Genomic DNA, 23,688 nt, shown 5'->3' on the forward strand with positions numbered 1-23,688 from the left:
GTGAGAAGTCCCTTTCCCGATGGCGAGTCAGGGTTCAAAGTGAAATGAGTTTGGTCGTTACACCACAGCAACAGATGCTGGCCGACAGTGCTGGTCAGTTTGTTGTGAATTGTCCAGCATTACTGGCAGATTTGGTTAATAAACTTCAGGCACTGGTGTCTCGCAACTCACCATTGACAGCAAGTGAACAATCTTGTGGGGATAATAAAAGGTTTATGTTCAAACCCTAGTGAGAACAATACACAGGATTGGTGCGATTTATAATGTATTTAAGGGGAATGGGATTTTGATTACAGAATTCTGGAAAGCCCCTCTGGTGCTCTGTGGTGATTGAATGCGATTTATTGGCCCTGTTTTTCTCGATGGTTTGACTTTCCCTCCCCTCACATGTTTACTCTGTCTCACTGAGACTAGAAACAGATGTATGGGCTATTCTAGGGGAATGTCTGCCAAAAAGCTGTGTGTGGCTTGCACGCTGTGATGCACATGATGGGGAGCAGCTGAAGGGGTCATTCTTCATGTGACAGCAGGCCGATTAGTCACAGGCAGGTGTTGCAGTCAAAGCCAATCCTGTCCTGGTTTAACAGACATGTGCAGAGACAGAGAGACAGACACATTCCACCAAGGACCACTGGATCGTATTTAGGAGAGGGAAGCCCAGCTGAGCTCTCCCCTCGCTCGTCTGGGGTACTGAGGCCAATGAGGGGTGCCTATCAGCGGCCCAACTGAGACCAACTGGACTTGGGGGAGGCGGGCGGGGTGATGGAGGGTGGAATGTTGCACCTGGTGTGGGAACCAGGTGGCTCAGTGCATTGACCAGAGGGGAATACAGGGTGGGCTGTCAATGCTCCTCCAGGCATTTCTACACAGAATTGCATCGACCGTACAGCACAGAAGCAGGCCAGTCGGCCCACCTGGTCCGTGCTGGTGTTTATGCCGCACAGGAGCCTCCTCCCAGCCCTCTTCATCTCACCCTATCACCATATCCTTCTATTCCTTTCTCCCTCATGTGTTTATCCAGCTTCCCCTTAAATGTATCGACACTATTCACCTCAACTACTCCCTGTGGTAGTGAGTTCCACATTCTCACCACTCTCTGGGGAAAGAAGTTTCTCCTGAATTCCCTATTGCAGTTATTAGTGACTGCCTTATATTTATGACCCCTAGTCCTTGTCTCCCCCACAAGTGGAAACATCTTCTCGATGTCACCCCTTCATTTAAAGACCTCAATCAGGTCACCCCACAGCCTTTTCTGGAGAAAGGGTCCCTAGGCGGTTCAGGCTTTCCTGATAGGTAGAACCTCCCAATTCTGGCTTCATCCTTGTCAATTTTTGTTTTTGCACCTTCTCAGTCCCTCAATATTGTTGTGTTGGATGGTTACTAGGGAACAATCAATGTAGAAAGAGGGCAGTGGGTTCAATTCCAGTCTTTTTGTCCATGGGACCTAGGTTCCAATGCAGCCTAAAACAACAGGCAGAAATTGCAGCTCACTACAGCTAAAAATGGGCTGAGCAAACTCCGTTCAGTTCCTAGTTCAGACAGTCCCACAATATAACCTGTCCCGAATCTACAAGACTTGGAAATCTGCAGCATGGCAGGTACAAATCAGGAAAGAAATGTCAGATTAAAGACACTCAGCTGAGATAGGGGCTGAGCCAATTAAATCACCAATCAGCCAATTACCTCACTCAGTAAGACAGAAAGGCTCCGCCAGCTTTCCAGCTGTCCTGATGCTTGTTTAGCAAAAAACCAAGTGCGAGTTACAGAATCAAATCTAATCTAGGAGTTCGGGGGTTTATATATAGAATAACAGATACCCGAGAATAATTCCCGCCTGTAACTCACTCCCGGGTATCTGTTATTCTATATATAAACCCACCGAACCCCTCGATTAGATTCCAGTCTGTAACTCACTCCCGGGTATCTGTTATTCTATATATAAACCCACCGAACCCCTCGATTAGATTCCAGTCTGTAACTCACTCCCGGGTATCTGTTATTCCATATATAAACCAACCGAACCCCTCGATTGGATTCCAGTCTGTAGCTCACTCCCGGGTATCTGTTATTCCATATATAAACCCCCTGAACCCCTCGATTAGATTCCAGTCTGTAACTCACTCCCGGGTATCTGTTATTCTATATATAAACCCCCGAACCCCTCGATCAGATTCCAGTCTGTAACTCTCTCCCGGGTATCTGTTATTCTATATATAAACCCCCTGAACCCCTCGATTAGATTCCAGTCTGTAACTCACTCCCGGGTATCTGTTATTCTATATATAAACCCCCGAACCCCTCGATCAGATTCCAGTCTGTAACTCACTCCCGGGTATCTGTTATTCTATATATAAACCCCCTGAACCCCTCGATCAGATTCCAGTCTGTAACTCACTCCCGTGTATCTGTTATTCTATATATAAACCCCCTGAACCCCTCGATTAGATTCCAGTCTGTAACTCACTCCCGGGTATCTGTTATTCTATATATAAACCCCCCGAACCCCTCGATTAGATTCCAGTCTGTAACTCTCTCCCGGGTATCTGTTATTCTATATATAAACCCCCTGAACCCCTCGATAAGATTCCAGTCTGTAACTCACTCCCGTGTATCTGTTATTCTATATATAAATCTCCCAAACCTCTCGATTAGATTCCAGTCTGTAACTCACTCCCGGGTATCTGTTATTCTATATATAAACCCCCCGAACCCCTCGATTAGATTCCAGTCTGTAACTCACTCCCGAGTATCTGTTATTCTATATATAAACCCCCGCGCTCCTCGATTAGATTCCAGTCTGTAACACACTCCCGGGTATCTGTTATTCTATATAAAAACCCCCCGAGCCCCTCGATTAGATTCCAGCCTGTAACTCACTCCCGGGTATCTGTTATTCTATATATAAACCCCCCGAGCCCCTCGATTAGATTCCAGTCTGCAACACACTCCCGGATATCTGTTATTCTATATATAAACCCCCCGAACCCCTCGATTAGATTCCAGCCTGTAACTCACTCCCGGGTATCTGTTATTCTATATATAAACCCCCCAAGCCCCTCGATTAGATTCCAGTCTGTAACTCACTCCCGGGTATCTGTTATTCTATATATAAACCACCCGAACCCCTCGATTAGATTCCAGTCTGTAACTCACTCCCAGGTATCTGTTATTCTATATATAAACCCCCCGAGCCCCTCGATTAGATTCCAGTCTGTAACTCACTCCCGGGTATCTGTTATTCTATATATAAATCTCCTGAACCCCTCGATTAGATTCCAGTCTGTAACTCTCTCCCGGGTATCTGTTATTCTATATAGAAACCACCCGAACCCCTCGATTAGATTCCAGTCTGTAACTCACTCCCGGGTATCTGTTATTCTATATATAAACCCCCTGAACCCCTTGATTAAATTCCAGTCTGTAACTCACTCCCGTGTATCTGTTATTCTATATATAAATCTCCCAAACCTCTCGATTAGATTCCAGTCTGTAACTCACTCCCGGGTATCTGTTATTCTATATATAAACCCCCCGAACCCCTCGATTAGATTCCAGTCTGTAACTCACTCCCGAGTATCTGTTATTCTATATATAAACCCCCGCGCTCCTCGATTAGATTCCAGTCTGTAACACACTCCCGGGTATCTGTTATTCTATATAAAAATCCCCCGAGCCCCTCGATTAGATTCCAGCCTGTAACTCACTCCCGGGTATCTGTTATTCTATATATAAACCCCCCGAGCCCCTCGATTAGATTCCAGTCTGCAACACACTCCCGGATATCTGTTATTCTATATATAAACCCCCCGAACCCCTCGATTAGATTCCAGCCTGTAACTCACTCCCGGGTATCTGTTATTCTATATATAAACCCCCCAAGCCCCTCGATTAGATTCCAGTCTGTAACTCACTCCCGGGTATCTGTTATTCTATATATAAACCACCCGAACCCCTCGATTAGATTCCAGTCTGTAACTCACTCCCGGGTATCTGTTATTCTATATATAAATCTCCTGAACCCCTCGATTAGATTCCAGTCTGTAACTCTCTCCCGGGTATCTGTTATTCTATATAGAAACCACCCGAACCCCTCGATTAGATTCCAGTCTGTAACTCACTCCCGGGTATCTGTTATTCTATATATAAACCCCCTGAACCCCTTGATTAAATTCCAGTCAGTAACTCACTCCCGGGTATCTGTTATTCTATATATAAACCCCCCGAACCCCTCGATTAGATTCCAGTCTGTGACTCATTCCCGGGAATCTGTTATTCTGTATATAAACCACCCAAGCCCCTCGATTAGATTCCAGTCTGTAACACACTCCCGGGTATCTGTTATTCTATATATAAACCCCCGAACCCCTCGATTAGATTCCAGTCTGTAACTCACTCCCGGGTATCTGTTATTCTGTATATAAACCACCCAAGCCCCTCGATTAGATTCCAGTCTGTAACTCACTCCCGGGTATCTGTTATTCCATATATAAACCCCCTGAGCCCCTCGATTAGATTCCAGCCTGTAACTCACTCCCTGTTATCTAAGACGCAGTACACTGTATGAAGATTGTCACTTTAAACCTTTAATGACGCAAATTGTGAAGGGCCTGAATCATCTGCTGTCATCTTAGGAAACTGCCTTGTGAGCCTGAAAAGTTGCTGCTGCTGTTAGAGTTTTAAGAGAATACCAGTGTTTGACAAAGGCAGATCTTTCGACTGGAGTAGGCTGTGATCGATATTACGGCAGCCAACTGGAGAGAGACAGGTATGAGAGAAATACACATGACACTTGGGCCCTTTAAAAAGCAACACGTATCCAGAATTCCATATGTGTGTGCACAGATAGACTGAAGTAGAATGAAGTTCATTTGTTCCTTTTTTTCAAACTTGTTTTAAAAATTTGAAGTAACTTGCACTTTGCCACTGAAGCCTCAGATGTCCCTACTATTTGCTACTGAATGTATTTGGTATTTTTTAGATGCTGTCTCATTACTCAGCAATTATTAGCAGCAGGCTTTTGCTCATTGTTCCCGATGAGACGTGTGTCCATGTCAAACCTGTGTATAGATAAAACTGGCGGATTGCTTATATATATGTGTGTTACAATAAATGAACATCTGGAAATAAAATATAATCTCCACAATCATCTCACCGCCTTCACATCCTCTGTCCTGTCTGAGTTGAGTGTGAAATTGCCTGAGAAGGAAGCCTCAAAGATAGAACGAGCATTTCTATAGTGCCTTTCACCTGCTCAGAACGTGCCAAAGTGCTTTACAGCCCTGTAATGCAAAGCAGAAAAATCATCAGACAACTTGAGCACAGCAATGTGATAATGACCACAAAATCAGGCTTTATTAGTGAGCTTGATTGCGGGATAAATATTCACCAGGACACCGGGGAGAACTCGTCTGCTCTTTTTGAAATAGTGGCCTTGGGATCTTTTCCATCCACCCAAGAGAGCAGACTGGGTCTCAGTTTCACATCTCATCCAAAAGGTAGCACTTCCAACACTGCAGCACTCCCTCAGTACTGATCCTCCCACAGTGCAGCACTCCCTCAGTACTGACCCTCCAACACTGCAGCACTCCCTCAGTACTGATCCTCCAACACTGCAGCACTCCCTCAGTACTGACCCTCCGACAGTGCGGCACTCCTCAGTACTGATCCTCCAACACTGCAGCACTCCCTCAGTACTGATCCTACAACACTGCAGCACTCCCTCAGTACTGATCCTCCGACAGTGCAGCACTCCCTCAGTACTGATCCTCCAACACTGCAGCACTCCCTCAGTACTGATCCTCCGACAGTGCAGCACTCCCTCAGTACTGATCCTCCAACACTGCAGCACTCCCTCAGTACTGACCCTCCGACAGTGCAGCACTCCCTCAGTACTGATCCTCCGACAGTGCAGCACTCCCTCAGTACTGATCCTCCAACACTGCAGCACTCCCTCAGTACTGATCCTCCAACACTGCAGCACTCCCTCAGTACTGACCCTCCGACACTGCAGCACTCCCTCAGTACTGATCCTCCGACAGTACAGCACTCCCTCAGTACTGATCCTCCAACACTGCAGCACTCCCTCAGTACTGATCCTCCGACAGTACAGCACTCCCTCAGTACTGACCCTCCGACAGTGCAGCACTCCCTCAGTACTGACCCTCCGACAGTGCAGCACTCCCTCAGTACTGATCCTCCGACAGTGCAGCACTCCCTCAGTACTGACCCTCCGACAGTGCAGCACTCCCTCAGTACTGATCCTCCGACAGTGCAGCACTCCCTCAGTACTGACCCTCCGACAGTGCAACACTCCCTCAGTACTGACCCTCCGACACTGCAGCGCTCCCTCAGTACTGACCCTCCGACAGTGCAGCACTCCCTCAGTACTGACCCTCCGACACTGCAGCAATCCCTCAGTACTGACCCTCCGACAGTGCGGCGCTCCCTCTGTACTGATCCTCCAACAGTGCAGCACTCCCTCAGTACTGGCCCTCTGACAATGCAGCCCTCCCTCAGTACTGACCCTCCGCCAGTGCAGCACTCCCTCAGTACTGACCCTCCGACATTGCGGCTCTCCCTCTGTACTGTTCCTCCGACAGTGCAGCGCTCCCTCAGTACTGGCCCTCTGACAATGCAGCCCTCCCTCAGTACTGACCCTCCGACAGTGCGACGCTCCCACAGTACTGACCCTCTGACAGTGCAGCATTCCCTCAGTATTGACCCTCTGACAGTGCAGCACACCCTCAGTACTGACCCTCCGACAGTGCAGCACTCCCTCAGTACTAACCCTCCAACAGTGCAGCGCTCCCTCAGTACTGACCCTCTGACAGTGCAGCACTCCCTCAGTACTGACCTTCCGACAGTGCAGGGCTCCCTCAGTACTGACCCTCCGACAGTGCAGCACTCCCTCAGTACTGACCCTCCGAAATTGCGGCGCTCCCTCAGTTCTGACCCTCGGACACGGCAGCGTGCCCTCAGTACTGACCATCCGACAGAGCAGCACTCCCTCAGTACTGACCCTCCGACATTGCTGCTCTCACTCAGTACTGATCCTCCGACAGTGTAGCTCCCCATCAGTTCTGACCCTCCGACAATGCAACACTCCCTCAGTACTGACCCTCCGACACTGCAGCGCTCCCTCAGTACTGACCCTCCGACAGTGCAGCACTCCCTCAGTACTGACCCTCCGACAGTGCGGTGCTCCCTCAGTACTGACCCTCCGACACTGCAGCACTCCCTCAGTACTGACCCTCCGACAGTGTGGCACTCCGTCAATACTGACCCTCCGACACTGCAGCATTCCCTCAGTACTGACCCTCCGACACTGCGGCACTCCCTCAGGACTGACCCTCCGACAGTGCAGCACTCCCTCAGTACTGACCCTCTGACAGTGCAGCACTCCTTCAGTACTGACCCTACAACAGTGCGGCACTCCCTCAGTACGGACCCTCTGACAGTGCGAGGCTCCCAGTGTACTGACCCTCTGACAGTGCAGCACGCCCTCAGTATTGAACCTCTGACAGTGCAGCACACCCTCAGTACTGACCCTCCGACAGTGCAGCACTCCCTCAGTACTAACCCTCCAACAGTGCAGCGCTCCCTCAGTACTGACCCTCCGACAGTGCAGCACTCCCTCAGTACTGACCCTCCGACAGTGCAGCACTCCCTCAGTACTGACCCTCTGACAGTGCAGCACTCCCTCAGTACTGACCCTCTGACAGTGCAGCACCCCCTCAGTACTAACCCATCCAACGGTGCAGCCATCCCTCAGTACTGACCCTCTGACAGTGCAGCACTCCCTCAGTACTGACCCTCCAACAATGCAGCGCTCCTTCAGTACTGACCCTCCGACAGTGCAGCACTCCCTCAGTACTGAACCTCTGACAGTGCGGCGCTCCCACTGTACTGACCCTCTGACAGTGCAGCCCTCCCTCAGTACTGACCCTCCGACACTGCAGCGCTCCCTCAGTACTGATCCTCCGACAGTGCAGCACTCCCTCAGTACTGACCCTCCGACAGTGCGGCGCTCCCTCAGTACTGACCCTCCGACAGTGCAGCACTCCCTCAGTACTGACCCTCCGACAGTGCAGCACTCCCTCAGTACTGACCCTCCGACAGTGCAGCACTCCCTCAGTACTGACCCTCCGACAGTGTGGCACTCCCTCAGTACTGACCCTCCGACACTGCTGCGCTCCCTCAGTTCTGACCCTCCGACAGAGTAGCACTCCCTCAGTACTGACCCTCCGACATTGCGGCTCTCCCTCTGTACTGTTCCTCCGACAGTGCAGCGCTCCCTCAGTCCTGACCCTCTGAGCGTGCAGCACCCCCTCAGTACTGACCCTCCGACAGTGCAGCACTCCCTCAGTACTGACCCTCCGACAGTGCAGCACCCCCTCAGTACTGACCCTCCGACAGTGCAGCGCTCCCTCAGTACTGACCCTCCGACAGTGCAGCACTCCCTCAGTACTGACCCTCTGAGCGTGCAGCACTCCCTCAGTACTGACCATCTGACAGTGCAGCACAACCTCAGTACTGACCCTCCGACAGTGCAGCACTCCCTCAGTACTGACCCTCCGACAGTGCAGCACCCCCTCAGTACTGACCCTCTGAGCGTGCAGCACTCCCTCAGTACTGACACTCCGACAGTGCAGCACTCCCTCAGTACTGACACTCCGACAGTGCATCACTCCTTCAGGACTGACCCTCCGACAGTGCAGCACTCCCTCAGTACTGACCCTCCGACAGTGCAGCACTCCCTCAGTACTGAACCTCCGACAGTGCAGCACTCCTTCAGTACTGACCCTCCGACAGTGCAGCACTCCCTCAGTACTGCCCCTCCGACAGTGCAGCACTCCCTCAGTACTGACCCTCTGAGCGTGCAGCATTCCCTCAGTACTGACCCTCCGAATGTGCGGCGCTCCTTCAATACAGACCCTCCGACAGTGCAGCACTCCCTCAGTACTGACCCTCCGACAGTGCAGCACTCCCTCAGTACTGACCCTCCGACAGTGCAGCACTCCCTCAGTACTGACCCTCTGAGCGTGCAGCACTCCCTCAGTACTGACCCTCCGACAGTGCGGCACTCCCTCAGTACTGACCCTCCGACAGTGCAGCACCCCCTCAGTACTGACCCTCTGAGCGTGCAGCACCCCCTCAGTACTGACCCTCTGACAGTGCAGCACTCCTTCAGTACTGACCCTCCGACAGTGCGGCACTCCCTCAGTACTGACCCTCCGACAGTGCAGCGCTCCCTCAGTACTGACCCTCTGACAGTGCGGCACTCCCTCAGTACTGACCCTCCGACAGTGCAGCACTCCCTCAGTACTGACCCTCTGACAGTGCAGCACAACCTCAGTACTGACCCTCCGACAGTGCAGCACTCCCTCAGTACTGACCCTCTGAGCGTGCAGCACTCCCTCAGTACTGACCCTCTGAGCGTGCAGCACTCCCTCAGTACTGACCCTCTGAGCGTGCAGCACTCCCTCAGTACTGACCCTCCGACAGTGCAGCACTCCCTCAGTACTGAACCTCAAACATTGCAGCACTCCCTCAGTACTGACCCTCCGACAGTGCAGCATTCCCTCAGTACTGACCCTCCGAATGTGCGGCGCTCCTTCAATACAGACCCTCCGACAGTGCAGCACTCCCTCAGTACTGACCCTCCGACAGTGCATCACTCCCTCAGTACTGACCCTCTAAGCGTGCAGCCCTCCCTCAGTACTGACCCTCTGACAGTGCAGCACTCCCTCAGTACTGACCCTCTGACAGTGCAGCACCCCCTCAGTACTGACCCTCCGACAGTGCAGCACTCCCTCAGTACTGACCCTCTGAGCGTGCAGTGCTCCCTCAGTACTGACCCTCCGACAGTGCAGCACCCCCTCAGTACTGACCCTCCGACAGTGCAGCACTCCCTCAGTACTGACCCTCCGGCAGTGCAGCACTCCCTCAGTACTGACCCTCTGAGCGTGCAGCACTCCCTCAGTACTGAACCTCCGACAGTGCAGCACTCCCTCAGTACTGACACTCCGACAGTGCAGCACTCCCTTAGTACTGACCCTCCGACAGTGCAGCACCCCCTCTGTACTGACCCTCCGACAGTGCAGCACTCCCTCAGTACTGACCCTCCGACAGTGCATCACTCCCTCAGTACTGACACTCTGACAGTGCAGCACTCCCTCAGTACTGACCCTCCGACAGTGCATCACTCCCTCAGTACTGACACTCTGACAGTGCAGCACTCCCTCAGTACTGACCCTCCGACAGTGCAGCACTCCCTCAGTACTGACACTCCGACAGTGCAGCACTCCCTTAGTACTGACCCTCCGACAGTGCAGCACCCCCTCTGTACTGACCCTCCGACAGTGCAGCACTCCCTCAGTACTGACCCTCCGACAGTGCATCACTCCCTCAGTACTGACCCTCCGACAGTGCATCACTCCCTCAGTACTGACCCTCTGACAGTGCATCACACCCTCAGTACTGACTCTCTGACAGTGCAGCACAACTTCAGTACTGACCCTCTGACAGTGCAGCGCTCCCTCAGTACTGACCCTCCGACAGTGCAGCACTCCCTCAGTACTGACCCTCTGACAGTGCAGCACTCCCTCAGTACTGACCCTCTGACAGTGCAGCACTCCCTCAGTACTGACCCTCCGACAGTGCAGCACCCCCTCAGTCCTGACCCTCTGAGCGTGCAGCACTCCCTCAGTACTGACCCTCCGACAGTGCAGCACTCCCTCAGTACTGACCCTCCGACAGTGCAGCGTTCCCTCAGTACTGACCCTCCGACAGTGCAGCACTCCCTCAGTACTGACCCTCCGACAGTGCAGCACTCCCTCAGTACTGACCCTCTGAGCGTGCAGCACTCCCTCAGTACTGACCCTCTGAGCGTGCAGCACTCCCTCAGTACTGACCATCCGACAGTGCAGCACTCCCTCAGTACTGACCCTCCGACAGTGCAGCACCCCCTCAGTACTGACCCTCTGAGCGTGCAGCACTCCCTCAGTACTGACACTCCGACAGTGCATCACTCCTTCAGTACTGACCCTCCGACAGTGCAGCACTCCCTCAGTACTGACCCTCCGACAGTGCAGCACTCCCTCAGTACTGACCCTCTGACAGTGCATCACTCCTTCAGTACCGACCCTCCGACAGTGCAGCACTCCCTCAGTACTGACCCTCCGACAGTGCAGCACTCCGTCAGTACTGACCCTCCGACAGTGCATCACTCCTTCAGTACTGACCCTCCGACAGTGCAGCACTCCCTCAGTACTGACCGTCCGACAGTGCAGCACTCCCTCAGTACTGACCCTCTGAGCGTGCAGCACTCCTTCAGTACTGACCCTCCGACAGTGCGGCACTCCCTCAGTACTGACCCTCCGACAGTGCAGCGCTCCCTCAGTACTGACCCTCCGACAGTGCGGCACTCCCTCAGTACTGACCCTCCGACAGTGCAGCACTCCCTCAGTACTGACCCTCTGACAGTGCAGCACAACCTCAGTACTGACCCTCCGACAGTGCAGTGCTCCCTCAGTACTGACCCTCTGAGCGTGCAGCACTCCCTCAGTACTGACCCTCTGAGCGTGCAGCACTCCCTCAGTACTGACCCTCCGACAGTGCCGCACTCCCTCAGTACTGACCCTCCGACAGTGCAGCACTCCCTCAGTACTGACCCTCCGACAGTGCAGCACTCCCTCAGTACTGAACCTCAAACATTGCAGCACTCCCTCAGTACTGACCCTCCGACAGTGCAGCATTCCCTCAGTACTGACCCTCCGAATGTGCGGCGCTCCTTCAATACAGACCCTCCGACAGTGCAGCACTCCCTCAGTACTGACCCTCCGACAGTGCAGCACTCCCTCAGTACTGACCCTCCGACAGTGCAGCACTCCCTCAGTACTGACCCTCCGACAGTGCAGCACTCCCTCAGTACTGGCACTGGGACTGTCATCCTGGATTATGTGCTGAAGTCTCTGGAGTGGGATTTGAACCACTTCTTCTGAGTCAGAGATGAGGCACTGAGTAAAACCCAACTTTTACCTCTGATCTATCTTGCCTTCACTTTTTTGACCTTATGTATTGCTGCTTCAACTGGGCATCTGAAAAATGAAAGCGTGTGGAAGTTTGTAACAGCTCTCCATAGCTACAGGATCGGGAATGGGACGAAGGCACTTTCCCAGTCCAGCACTGCATTGATTTAAAAATTCTCACCCTTGTTTTGAAATCCCTCTGTAGCCTTTCCCCTCCCTATCTCTTTAATTTCCTCAGCCCCATAACCCTCCGAGATCCTCTAATTCTGGCCCCTTGTACACCCCCGATTCCCATCGCTCCATCATTGGTGACCGTGCCTCCAGCTGCCTGGGCCCTAAGCTCTGGAATTTCCTCCCTAAACCTCTCCACCATTCTCTCTCCTCCTTCAAACCCACCTCTGACTGAGCTTTTGGTTGCCTGTCCCTGATGTCTCCTTTTGTGGGCTGTGTCACATTCGGTCTGATGTCCCCTCCTGTGAAGCTGTGCACAAATCGGTCGCTCCGTTTTCCTACATTACAACAAGTGACTACAGTTCCAGACGTTCTTCATAGGTTGTGAAACGCCTTGGAACATCCGGAGGTGGTGGAAAGGCGCTAAAGAAATGCAAGTTCTTTCTAAAAGCGCAAAGTGGGGGCTGGGGTTGAGGGGGCTGGGAGTGGGGTTTGGTTGGGTGGGCGTGGAAAATCACCCATTGGGATTCCAGAGGAATTACCGCTGCAGAAAATGAGGTGCCAGCAGTAGCGGGGTGGGGGGGGAATGATGCTGAGAATTGGGGTCAATCCTGAGCCCTCATCGAATACCCAGGGCCCGGCCACTTCTGCCCCTGTGACTCTGGCAGTGTGGGGGCGCAGTGGGATGAAAGGTCACACAGTAGCAGCGTTGACGATAATCCATTCGGCAGGTTTGGACAAACACTTGAGATTGAGAAACTCGCCGACTGGATATTTTTGTTTTGAATAACGCGAAGGCAAGAGCAGGTCACTGAACTGTTTAATTTTTAACTGCTGGTTGACTGAAAGCAGTGGCGTAATATTTACCCAGTGTCCACATCTTCCTTCAACCCTGCTGACTGATCAGACGGAGCCATTAACTCTTCGTGGGAATCAGAGTCTCTCCTGTGAATGTGAGATCTTTCACAGTTATCTGACAGGGTTAATTAGGACGGGTCTGGGCCTAGTTCAGAGATCTCTAGCTGACGAGCTCCTCCATGTCACAAACCCTCCTCCAAGGCCCCAGACCCCGGAGTAGGCCTCAGGGGAACTACTTCAGCTGTGAATTTTATCTAACCGGAGCTAAAATAAAAATCATTTATTAACAGAAGATTTACTTACTGTATCTTTTACCCTCACGGCCCAGATGGCTTTTCAGAGCAGGGGGGCCAGGGAGGTGGTTTGCTAACTTTTGAGTTAGTCAAGAGTGGGAGAAAATACCAACAAGCGAACAACAGCAGATAGCATAATGCCCATCGTGCCACTGACCTTGCTGGGGGGGAGGTAAGGCCGTACGGTTTGTATCATGGGGCCACGCTGGGTTAAGTGACCTCAGGCCGGGAGGTGAACTGGCTGCCACAATTGCTGGCTGAATCTGGGATGAATGGCTGTCAGACTCCCTCCTCATGGATTGGAGGGTAGCTAATGTAACCCCACTATTAAAAAAAAAGAGGGAGAGAAAACAGGGAATTGTCGACTGGTTAACCTGACATCAGCAGTGGGGAAAATGCTGGAGTCCATTATAAAGGATGTAATAGCAGAGCACTTGGAAAACAACGACAGGATCGGACAAAATCAACATGGATTTACAAAAGGGAACTCATGCTTGACAAATCTACTGGAATTTTTTGAGGATGTAACTAGTAGAATAGATAAGGGAGAACCAGTGGATGTGGTGAATTTGGACTTTCAGAAGGCTTTCGATAAGGCCCCACAAATGAGATTAGCTTGTAAAATTAAAGCACATGGGATTGGGGGTAAGGTACTGACATGGATAGAGAACTGGTTGGCAGACAGGAAACAAAGAGTAGGAATAAATGGGTCTTTTTCTGAGTGGCAGGCAGTGACTAGTGGGGTACCGCAGGGATCAGTGCGAGGACCCCAGCCATTCACAATATATATTAATGATATAGATGAGAGAATTAAATGTAATATATCCAAGTTTGCAGACAACACAAAGCTGGGTGGGAGTGGGAGCTGTGAGGAGGATGCAGAGAAACTCCAGTGTGATTTGGACAGGTTGAGTGAGTGGACAAATGCATGGCAGATGCAGTATAACGTGGATAAATGTGAGGTTATCCATTTTGGTTGTAAAAACAGAAAGGCAGATTATGATCTGAACTTTGATAGATTGGGAAAGGGGAAGGTGCAATGAGACCTGGGTGTCCTTGTGCACCAGTTGCTGGAAGTAAGCATGCAGGTGCAGCAAGCAGTTAAGGAGGCAAATGGTATGTTGGCCTTCATAGCGAGAGGATTCGAGTACAGGAGCAAGGATGTCTTGAAGGGCCTTGGTGAGACCACATCTGGAATAATGTGTGCAGTTTTGGTCTCCTTATCTGAGGAAGGATGTTCTTGCCATAGAGGGAGTGCAGCGAAGGTTCACCAGACTGAGTCCTGGGATGGCAGGACTGACATATGAAGAGAGATTGGGTCGACAAGTCCTGTATTCACTAGAGTTTAGAAGAATGAGAGGGAATTTCATAGAAACCTACAAAATTCTAACAGGACTGGACAGACTAGATGCAGGAAGGATGTTCCCGTTGGCGGGGAGTCCAGGACCAGGGCTCACAGTCGAAGGATAAGGGGTAAGCCATTTAGGATTGAGATGAGGAGGGATTTCTTCACCCAGAGAGTGGTGAACCTGTGGAATTCTCTACCACTGAAAGCAGTTGAGGCCAAATCATTAAATATATTCAAGAAAGAGTTAGATATAGTTCTTAGGGCTAAAGGGATCAAGGACATGGGGAGAAAGTGGGAACAGGTTACTGAGTTTGGATGATCAGCCATGGTCGTATTGGATGGCGGAGCAGGCTCCAGGGGCCGAATGGCCTACTCCTGCTCCTATTTTTCTATGTTTCTATGCTTCTAATCATCCCCCAAAATCCCTGCCAGCACATCCACCAGCGTGGGGATTGGTGACTAGGCCTCTATGGGCTCCTCTGTTTCGTTCAAGGCTTCACCTCCCAGGAATAATAAAAAAAGTTTTGCATTTCTATAGTGCCTTTCACCACCTCAGTACATCCCAAAGTGCTTCACAGTCAATGAAGTACATTTTTGAAGCATAGTCACGGTTGTAAGATCCTACAATCAGCAATGTCACAATAACCAGGCCATCTGTTTTCGTGATGTTGGTTGAGGGATGAATATTGGCCTCAGAACACTGGGGAGAACTCCCCTGCTCTACTTCGAATTAGTGGCTGTGGGATCTTTTATGCCCACCTGAGAGGGCAGACACGGCCTCTGTTTAACATCTCATCCGAAAGACGGTACCTCCGAAAGTGCGGTGCACCCTCAGTACTGACCCTCTGGCAGTGCAGCACTCCCTCAGTACTGACCCTTTGGCAGTGCAGCACTCCCTCAGTACTGACCCTTTGGCAGTGCAGCACTCCCTCAGTACTGATCCTCTGACAGTGCAGCACTCCCTCAGTACTGAACTTCTGGCAGTACAGCACTCCCTCAGTCCTGACCCTCTGATAGTGCAGCACTCCCTCAGTCCTGACCCTCTGATAGTGCAGCACTCCCTCAGTACTGACCCTCTGGCAGTGCAGCACTCCCTTAGAACTGACCCTCCGACAGTGCAGCGCTCCCTCAGTACTGATCCTCTGACAGTGCAGCACTCCCTCAGTACTGACCCTCTGGCAGTACAGCACTACCTCAGTTCTGACCCTCTGATAGTGCAGCACTCCCTCAGTACTGACCCTCCGACAGTGCAGCACTCCCTCAGTACTGACCCTCCGACAGTGCAGCACTCCCTCAGTGCTGACCCTCTGACAGTGCAGCACTCCCTCAGTCCTGACCCTCTGACAGTGCAGCACTCCCTCAGTACTGACCCTCTGGCAGTGCAGCAATCCCTCAGTCCTGACCCTCTGGCAGTGCAGCACTCCCTCATTCCTGACCCTCTGACAGTGCAGCACTCCCTTAGAACTGACGCTCCGACAGTGCAGCGCTCCCTCAGTACTGATCCTCTGACAGTGCAGCACTCCCTCAGTACTGACCCTCCGACAGTGCAGCGCTCCCTCAGTACTGACCCTCTGACAGTGCAGCGCTCCCTCAGTACTGACCCTCCGACAGTGCAGCGCTCCCTCAGTACTGACCCTCTGACAGTGCAGCGCTCCCTCAGTACTGACCCTCTGACAGTGCAGCTCTCCCTCAGTACTGACCCTCCGAGTGCAGCGGTCCCTCAGTACTGACCCTCCGACAGTGCAGCACTGTCTCTGTGCTGACCCTCCGACAGTGCAGCACTCCCTCAGTACTGATCCTCTGACAGTGCAGCACTCCCTTAGAACTGACGCTCCGACAGTGCAGCGCTCCCTCAGTACTGATCCTCTGACAGTGCAGCACTCCCTCAGTACTGACCCTCCGACAGTGCAGCGCTCCCTCAGTACTGACCCTCTGACAGTGCAGCGCTCCCTCAGTACTGACCCTCTGACAGTGCAGCTCTCCCTCAGTACTGACCCTCCGAGTGCAGCGCTCCCTCAGTACTGACCCTCCGACAGTGCAGCACTGTCTCTGTGCTGACCCTCCGACAGTGCAGCACTCCCTCAGTACTGACCCTCTGGCAGTACAGCACTCCCTCAGTTCTGACCCTCTGATAGTGCAGCACTCCCTCAGTACTGACCCTCTGGCAGTGCAGCACTCCCTCAGTCCCGACCCTCTGACAGTGCAGCACTCCCTTAGAACTGACCCTCCGAAAGTGCAGCGCTCCCTCAGTACTGACCCTCTGACAGTGCAGCACTCCCTCAGTCCTGACCCTCTGGCAGTGCAGCACTCCCTCAGTCCTGACCCTCTGGCAGTGCAGCACTCCCTCAGTCCTGACCCTCTGGCAGTGCAGCACTCCCTCAGTACTGATCTTCTGACAGTGCAGCACTCCCTCAGTACTGACCCTCCGACAGTGCAGCGCTCCCTCAGTACTGACCCTCTGACAGTGCAGCGCTCCCTCAGTACTGACCCTCTGACAGTGCAGCTCTCCCTCAGTACTGACCCTCCGAGTGCAGCGCTCCCTCAGTACTGACCCTCCGACAGTGCAGCACTGTCTCTGTGCTGACCCTCCGACAGTGCAGCACTCCCTCAGTACTGACCCTCTGACAGTGCAGCACTCCCTCAGTACTGACCCTCCGGCAGTGCAGCGCTCCCTCAGTAATGACCCTCTGACAGTGCAGCACTCCCTCAGTACTGACCCTCCGACAGTGCAGCACTGTCTCTGTGCTGACCCTCCGACAGTGCAGCACTCCCTCAGTACTGACCCTCTGACAGTGCAGCGCTCCTTCAGTATTGACCCTCCGACAGTGCAGCACTCCCTCAGTACTGACCCTCTGACAGTGCAGCACTCCCTCAGTACTGACCCTCCAACAGTGCAGCACTCCCTCAGCCCTGACCCTCTGACAGTGCAGCACTCCCTCAGTACTGACCCTCTGGCAGTGCAGCACTCCCTTCGAACTGACCCTCCGACAGTGCAGCACTCCCTCAGTAATGATCCTCTGACAGTGCAGTGCTCCCTCAGTACTGACCCTCTGACAGTGCAGCACTCCCTCAGTACTGACCCTCCGAGTGCAGCGCTCCCTCAGTACTGACCCTCCGACAGTGCAGCACTGTCTCTGTGCTGACCCTCCGACAGTGCAGTGCTCCCTCAGTACTGACCCTCTGACAGTGCAGCGCTCCTTCAGTATTGACCCTCCGACAGTGCAGCACTCCCACAGTACTGACCCTCTGACAGTGCAGCACTCCTTCAGTACTGACCCTCCGACAGTGCAGCACTCCCTCAGTACTGACCCTCTGACAGTGCAGCACTCCTTCAGTGCTGACCCTCCAACAGTGCAGCGCTCCCTCAGTACTGACCCTCTGACAGTGCAGCACTCCTTCAGTACTGACCCTCCGACAGTGCAGCGCTCCCTCAGTACTGACCCTCCGACAGTGCAGCGCTCCCTCAGTACTGACCCTCTGACAGTGCAGCGCTCCCTCAGTACTGACCCTCTGACAGTGCAGCACTCCCTCAGTACTGACCCTCCGACAGTGCAGCACTCCCCCAGTACTGACCCTCTGACAGTGCAGCACTCCCTCAGTACTGACCCTCTGACAGTGCAGCACTGTCTCTGTGCTGACCCTCCGACAGTGCAGCACTCCTTCAGTACTGACCCTCTGACAGTGCAGCGATCCCTCAGTGTTGACCCTCCGACAGTGCAGCGCTGCCTCAGTACTGACCCTCCGACAGTGCAGCGCTCCCTCAGTATTGACCCTCCGACAGTGCAGCACTCCCACAGTACTGACCCTCTGACAGTGCAGCGCTCCCTCAGTACTGACCCTCTGTCAGTGCAGCTCTCCCTCAGTACTGACCCTCCGACAGTGCAGCACTCCCTCAGTACTGACCCTCTGACACTGCAGCACTGTCTCTGTCCTGTACTGGGGGTGTTGGCCTGGACTTTGTGCTCTAGTCTCTTGAGTGGGGCTCAAACCCACAACCTTCTGACTGAGAGGTGACGGAATAGGGGAATTTTAGCAGGAAAATTGAGTGGGCTTGAGAATGGGCGGCAGGTTAAAAGGACTGAAATTGATGTCGCGTCAGGAAGCTGGCAGCAACTGTGCACATTTAACTTCAGAACGTCTGGCTATGTGAGGGAAGCCCCATTGCAACTGGAGGTTCCCCACTCGAACATGCAAAAAGGCTACGAGCAGCTATTTTAACTGGGATTTTGGAATTTTTCCTGGAACCCACCAGTGGAAGCAGAGAGAGAGGACAGTGGGAATTGAGGGGGCTGAGCACATGGTGGGAAAAATATCTTCGAAGTACTGAGACCTCACAGTTGCTTCCTTGCCTAAGTGAAAGTGTTTTGCTTGTGGCTTTTCTGAGGGTGCTGCTTGCACTGCACTAGAGGTAATTTCCAACACTTTGGAAGTCATTTCTACTACCATCGAGTTTTGTGCGTCTGATCTACACTTCTTATCTGTCAAGTGTTAGTGCAGCCTGGGTGCTGCTTAGTAAGTTTTACCTTGCAGAAAAGGAACGAGTTGAGCAGCCCCAGCACCGGCAGCAACTGCTGCCTTCCCTGAACCACATGCCCCTTCACAGGACAGAGCTTGCAGGAGGCAATACCCCCAGGTTTACAGGCAGAGGTTCAGCTTCCTGGACATGTCCAAGCACCAGAGCCTCAGGAGACTCATGGTTTCACACCAGGTCATGTCAGACATCTGCATCTTCCTGGAACAAGACAAGTGTCTCCAGGTTGGACACACACATTGTCAGTGGCTGTAAAAGTCACCACTGACTTTAATTTCTTCGGCTCTGGCTACTACCAGGGATCTGCAGGAGATATTTGCAAAACCTCGCAATCTGCTGCCAACAAGCGAGATGAAATTTAATACAGAGAAATGTGAAGTGATACATTTTGGTCGGAAGAATGAGGAGAGGCAATATATAATAAAGAGTACAATTCTAAAGAGGGTTCATGAACAGAGAGAACTTGGGATATATGTGCACAAATCGTAGAAGGTGGTAGGGCAGGTTGAGAAAGTGATTAATAAGGTATTCGGGATCATGGGCTTTGTAAATAGAGTACAAAAGCAGGAAATTATGATGAACCTTTATAAAATACTTATTCAGCTTCAACTGGAGTATTTGTCTCCAATTCTGGGCACAGCACTATAGATAGGATGTGAAGGCTTTAGAGAGGGGCAGAGAAGATGTATGAAGATGTTTCCAAGGATGAGGAACTTCAGTAACGTGTATCAACATCCTGGGGGTTACCATTGACCAGAAACTTAACTGTCATATAAATACCCTAGCTACAGGAGCAGATCAGAGGCTGAGAATTCTGTGGCAAGGAACTCACCTCCTGACTCCCCCAAAGCCTGTCCACCTTATACAAGGCACAAGTCAGGAGTATGATGGAATACTCTCCACTTACCTGGATGGGTCAGCTCCAACAACACTCGCTTGATCGGCACCCCATCTACAAACATTCACTCCCTCCACCGCCGACACACAGTGGCAGCAGTGTGTACCATCTACAAGATGCACTGCAGCAACTCACCAAGGCTTCTTACACAGCACCTTCCAAACCTGAGACGTCTACCAACTAGAATGACAAAGGCAGCAGACACATGGGAACACCACCATCTGCAAGTTCCCCTCCAATTCACACACCATCCTGACTTGGAACTATATCGCCGTTCCTTCACTGTCGCTGGGTCAAAATCCTGGAACTCCCTTCCTAGCAGCACTGTGGGTGTGCCTACCCCAAATGGACTGCAGCGGTTCAAGGTGGCAGCTCCACCACCACCATCTCAAGGGAAATTATGGATGGGCAATAACTGCTGGCCTGGCCAGCGACACCCACATCCCATGAAAGAAGAAAAAATGATTGGAGAAGTTGAGGTTGTCTCCCTTAGAGAAGAGATGATTGAGAGGAGATTTGATGGAGGTGTTCAAACTCATGAGGGGTCTGGACAGAGTAGATAGGGAGAAACTGTTCCCATTGGCCGAAGGGTCAAGTACCAGAGGATATCAATTTAAGGTGATTGGCAAAAGAACCAATGGCAACATGAGGAAAACACTTTAAAGCAGTGTGTGTTTAGGATCTGGAATACACTGTCTGAGAGTGTGGTGGAGGCAGGTTCAGTGTGTGTTTAGGATCAGGAATGCACTGTCTGAGAGTGTGGTGGAGGCAGGTTCAGTGTGTGTTTAGGATCTGGAATGCACTGTCTGAGAGTGTGGTGGAGGCAGGTTCAGTGAGTGTTTAGGATCTGGAATGCACTGTCTGAGAGTGCGGTGGAGGCAGGTTCAGTGTGTGTTTAGGATCAGGAATACACTGTGTGAGAGTGCGGTGGAGGCAGGTTCAGTGAGTGTTTCGGATCTGGAATGCACTGTCTGAGAGTGCGGTGGAGGCAGGTTCAGTGTGTGTTTAGGATCTGGAATGTACTGTAATGCACTGTCTGAGAGTGTGGTGGAGGCAGGGTCAGTGAGTGTTTAGGATCTGGAATGCACTGTCTGAGAGTGTGGTGGAGGCAGGTTCAGTGAGTGTTTAGGATCTGGAATGCACTGTCTGAGAGTGTGGTGGAGGCAGGTTCAGTGAGTGTTTAGGATCTGGAATGCACTGTCTGAGAGTGTGGTGGAGGCAGGTTCAGTGAGTGTTTAGGATCTGGAATGCACTGTCTGAGAGTGTGGTGGAGGCAGGTTCAGTGAGTGTTTAGGATCTGGAATACACTGTCTGAGAGTGTGGTGGAGGCAGGTTCAGTGAGTGTTTAGGATCTGGAATGCACTGTCTGAGAGTGTGGTGGAGGCAGGTTCAGTGAGTGTTTAGGATCTGGAATGCACTGTCTGAGAGTGTGGTGGAGGCAGGTTCAGTGAGTGTTTAGGATCTGGAATGCACTGTCTGAGAGTGTGGTGGAGGCAGGTTCAGTGAGTGTTTAGGATCTGGAATGCACTGTCTGAGAGTGTGGTGGAGGCAGGTTCAGTGAGTGTTTAGGATCTGGAATACACTGTCTGAGAGTGTGGTGGAGGCAGGTTCAGTGAGTGTTTAGGATCTGGAATGCACTGTCTGAGAGTGTGGTGGAGGCAGGTTCAGTGAGTGTTTAGGATCTGGAATGCACTGTCTGAGAGTGCGGTGGAGGCAGGTTCAGTGTGTGTTTAGGATCAGGAATGCACTGTCTGAGAGTGCGGTGGAGGCAGGTTCAGTGTGTGTTTAGGATCTGGAATGCACTGTCTGAGAGTGTGGTGGAGGCAGGTTCAGTGAGTGTTTAGGATCTGGAATGTACTGTAATGCACTGTCTGAGAGTGTGGTGGAGGCAGGGTCAGTGAGTGTTTAGGATCTGGAATGCACTGTCTGAGAGTGCGGTGGAGGCAGGTTCAGTGAGTGTTTAGGATCAGGAATACACTGTGTGAGAGTGCGGTGGAGGCAGGTTCAGTGAGTGTTTAGGATCTGGAATGCACTGTCTGAGAGTGTGGTGGAGGCAGGTTCAGTGAGTGTTTAGGATCTGGAATGCACTGTCTGAGAGTGCGGTGGAGGCAGGTTCAGTGAGTGTTTAGGATCTGGAACGCACTGTCTGAGAGTGTGGTGGAGGCAGGTTCAGTGTGTGTTTAGGATCTGGAACGCACTGTCTGAGAGTGCGGTGGAGGCAGGTTCAGTGTGTGTTTAGGATCAGGAATGCACTGTCTGAGAGTGTGGTGGAGGCAGGTTCAGTGTGTGTTTAGGATCTGGAATGCACTGTCTGAGAGTGTGGTGGAGGCAGGTTCAGGGAGTGTTTAGGATCTGGAATGCACTGTCTGAGAGTGTGGTGGAGGCAGGTTCAGTGAGTGTTTAGGATCTGGAATGCACTGTCTGAGAGTGTGGTGGAGGCAGGTTCAGGGAGTGTTTAGGATCTGGAATGCACTGTCTGAGAGTGTGGTGGAGGCAGGTTCAGTGTGTGTTTAGGATCTGGAATGCACTGTCTGAGAGTGTGGTGGAGGCAGGTTCAGTGTGTGTTTAGGATCTGGAATGCAATGTCTGAGAGTGTGGTGGAGGCAGGTTCAGCGAGTGTTTAGGATCTGGAATGCACTGTCTGAGAGTGTGGTGGAGGCAGGTTCAGTGTGTGTTTAGGATCTGGAATGCACTGTCTGAGAGTGTGGTGGAGGCAGGTTCAGTGAGTGTTTAGGATCTGGAATGCACTGTCTGAGAGTGTGGTGGAGGCAGGTTCAGGGAGTGTTTAGGATCTGGAATGCAATGTCTGAGAGTGTGGTGGAGGCAGGTTCAGTGAGTGTTTAGGATCTGGAATGCACTGTCTGAGAGTGTGGTGGAGGCAGGTTCAGGGAGTGTTTAGGATCTGGAATGCACTGTCTGAGAGTGTGGTGGAGGCAGGTTCAGTGAGTGTTTACTATCTGGAATGCACTGCCTGAGAGTGTGGTGGAGGCAGGTTCAGTGAGTGTTTAGGATCTGGAATGCACTGTCTGAGAGTGTGGTGGAGGCAGGTTCAGTGAGTGTTTAGGATCTGGAATGCACTGTCTGAGAGTGTGGTGGAGGCAGGTTCAGGGAGTGTTTAGGATCTGGAATGCACTGTCTGAGAGTGTGGTGGAGGCAGGTTCAGTGAGTGTTTACTATCTGGAATGCACTGTCTGAGAGTGTGGTGGAGGCAGGTTCAGTGAGTGTTTAGGATGTGGAATGCACTGTCTGAGAGTGTGGTGGAGGCAGGTTCAGTGAGTGTTTAGGATGTGAATGCACTGTCTGAGAGTGTGGTGGAGGCAGGTTCAGTGAGTGTTTAGGATGTGGAATGCACTGTCTGAGAGTGTGGTGGAGGCAGGTTCAGTGAGTGTTTAGGATCTGGAATGCACTGTCTGAGAGTGTGGTGGAGGCAGGTTCAGTGAGTGTTTAGGATCTGGAATACACTGTCTGAGAGTGTGGTGGAGGCAGGTTCAGTGAGTGTTTAGGATCTGGAATACACTGTCTGAGAGTGTGGTGGAGGCAGGTTCAGTGAGTGTTTAGGA

The 23,688-nt window shown here is 52.1% G+C and overlaps 1 long non-coding RNA gene across 1 annotated transcript in view; it reads right to left on the reverse strand.

Moving 5' to 3' along the window:
- Positions 1-13,488, reverse strand: part of LOC137360021 (uncharacterized) — a 57,297-nt gene extending 43,809 nt beyond the window's left edge. The window contains exons 1-2 of the long non-coding RNA XR_010971687.1: positions 13,362-13,488; positions 5,153-5,279 (exon numbers count right to left, since the gene is read on the reverse strand). This is a non-coding gene — a long non-coding RNA (uncharacterized lncRNA). The remainder of the gene's footprint in view (positions 1-5,152; positions 5,280-13,361) is intronic.
- Positions 13,489-23,688: the final 10,200 nt, after the last annotated feature.

This window comes from Heterodontus francisci, unplaced genomic scaffold (assembly GCF_036365525.1).
Source record: "Heterodontus francisci isolate sHetFra1 unplaced genomic scaffold, sHetFra1.hap1 HAP1_SCAFFOLD_1047, whole genome shotgun sequence".
Lineage (NCBI taxonomy): Eukaryota > Metazoa > Chordata > Chondrichthyes > Heterodontiformes > Heterodontidae > Heterodontus > Heterodontus francisci.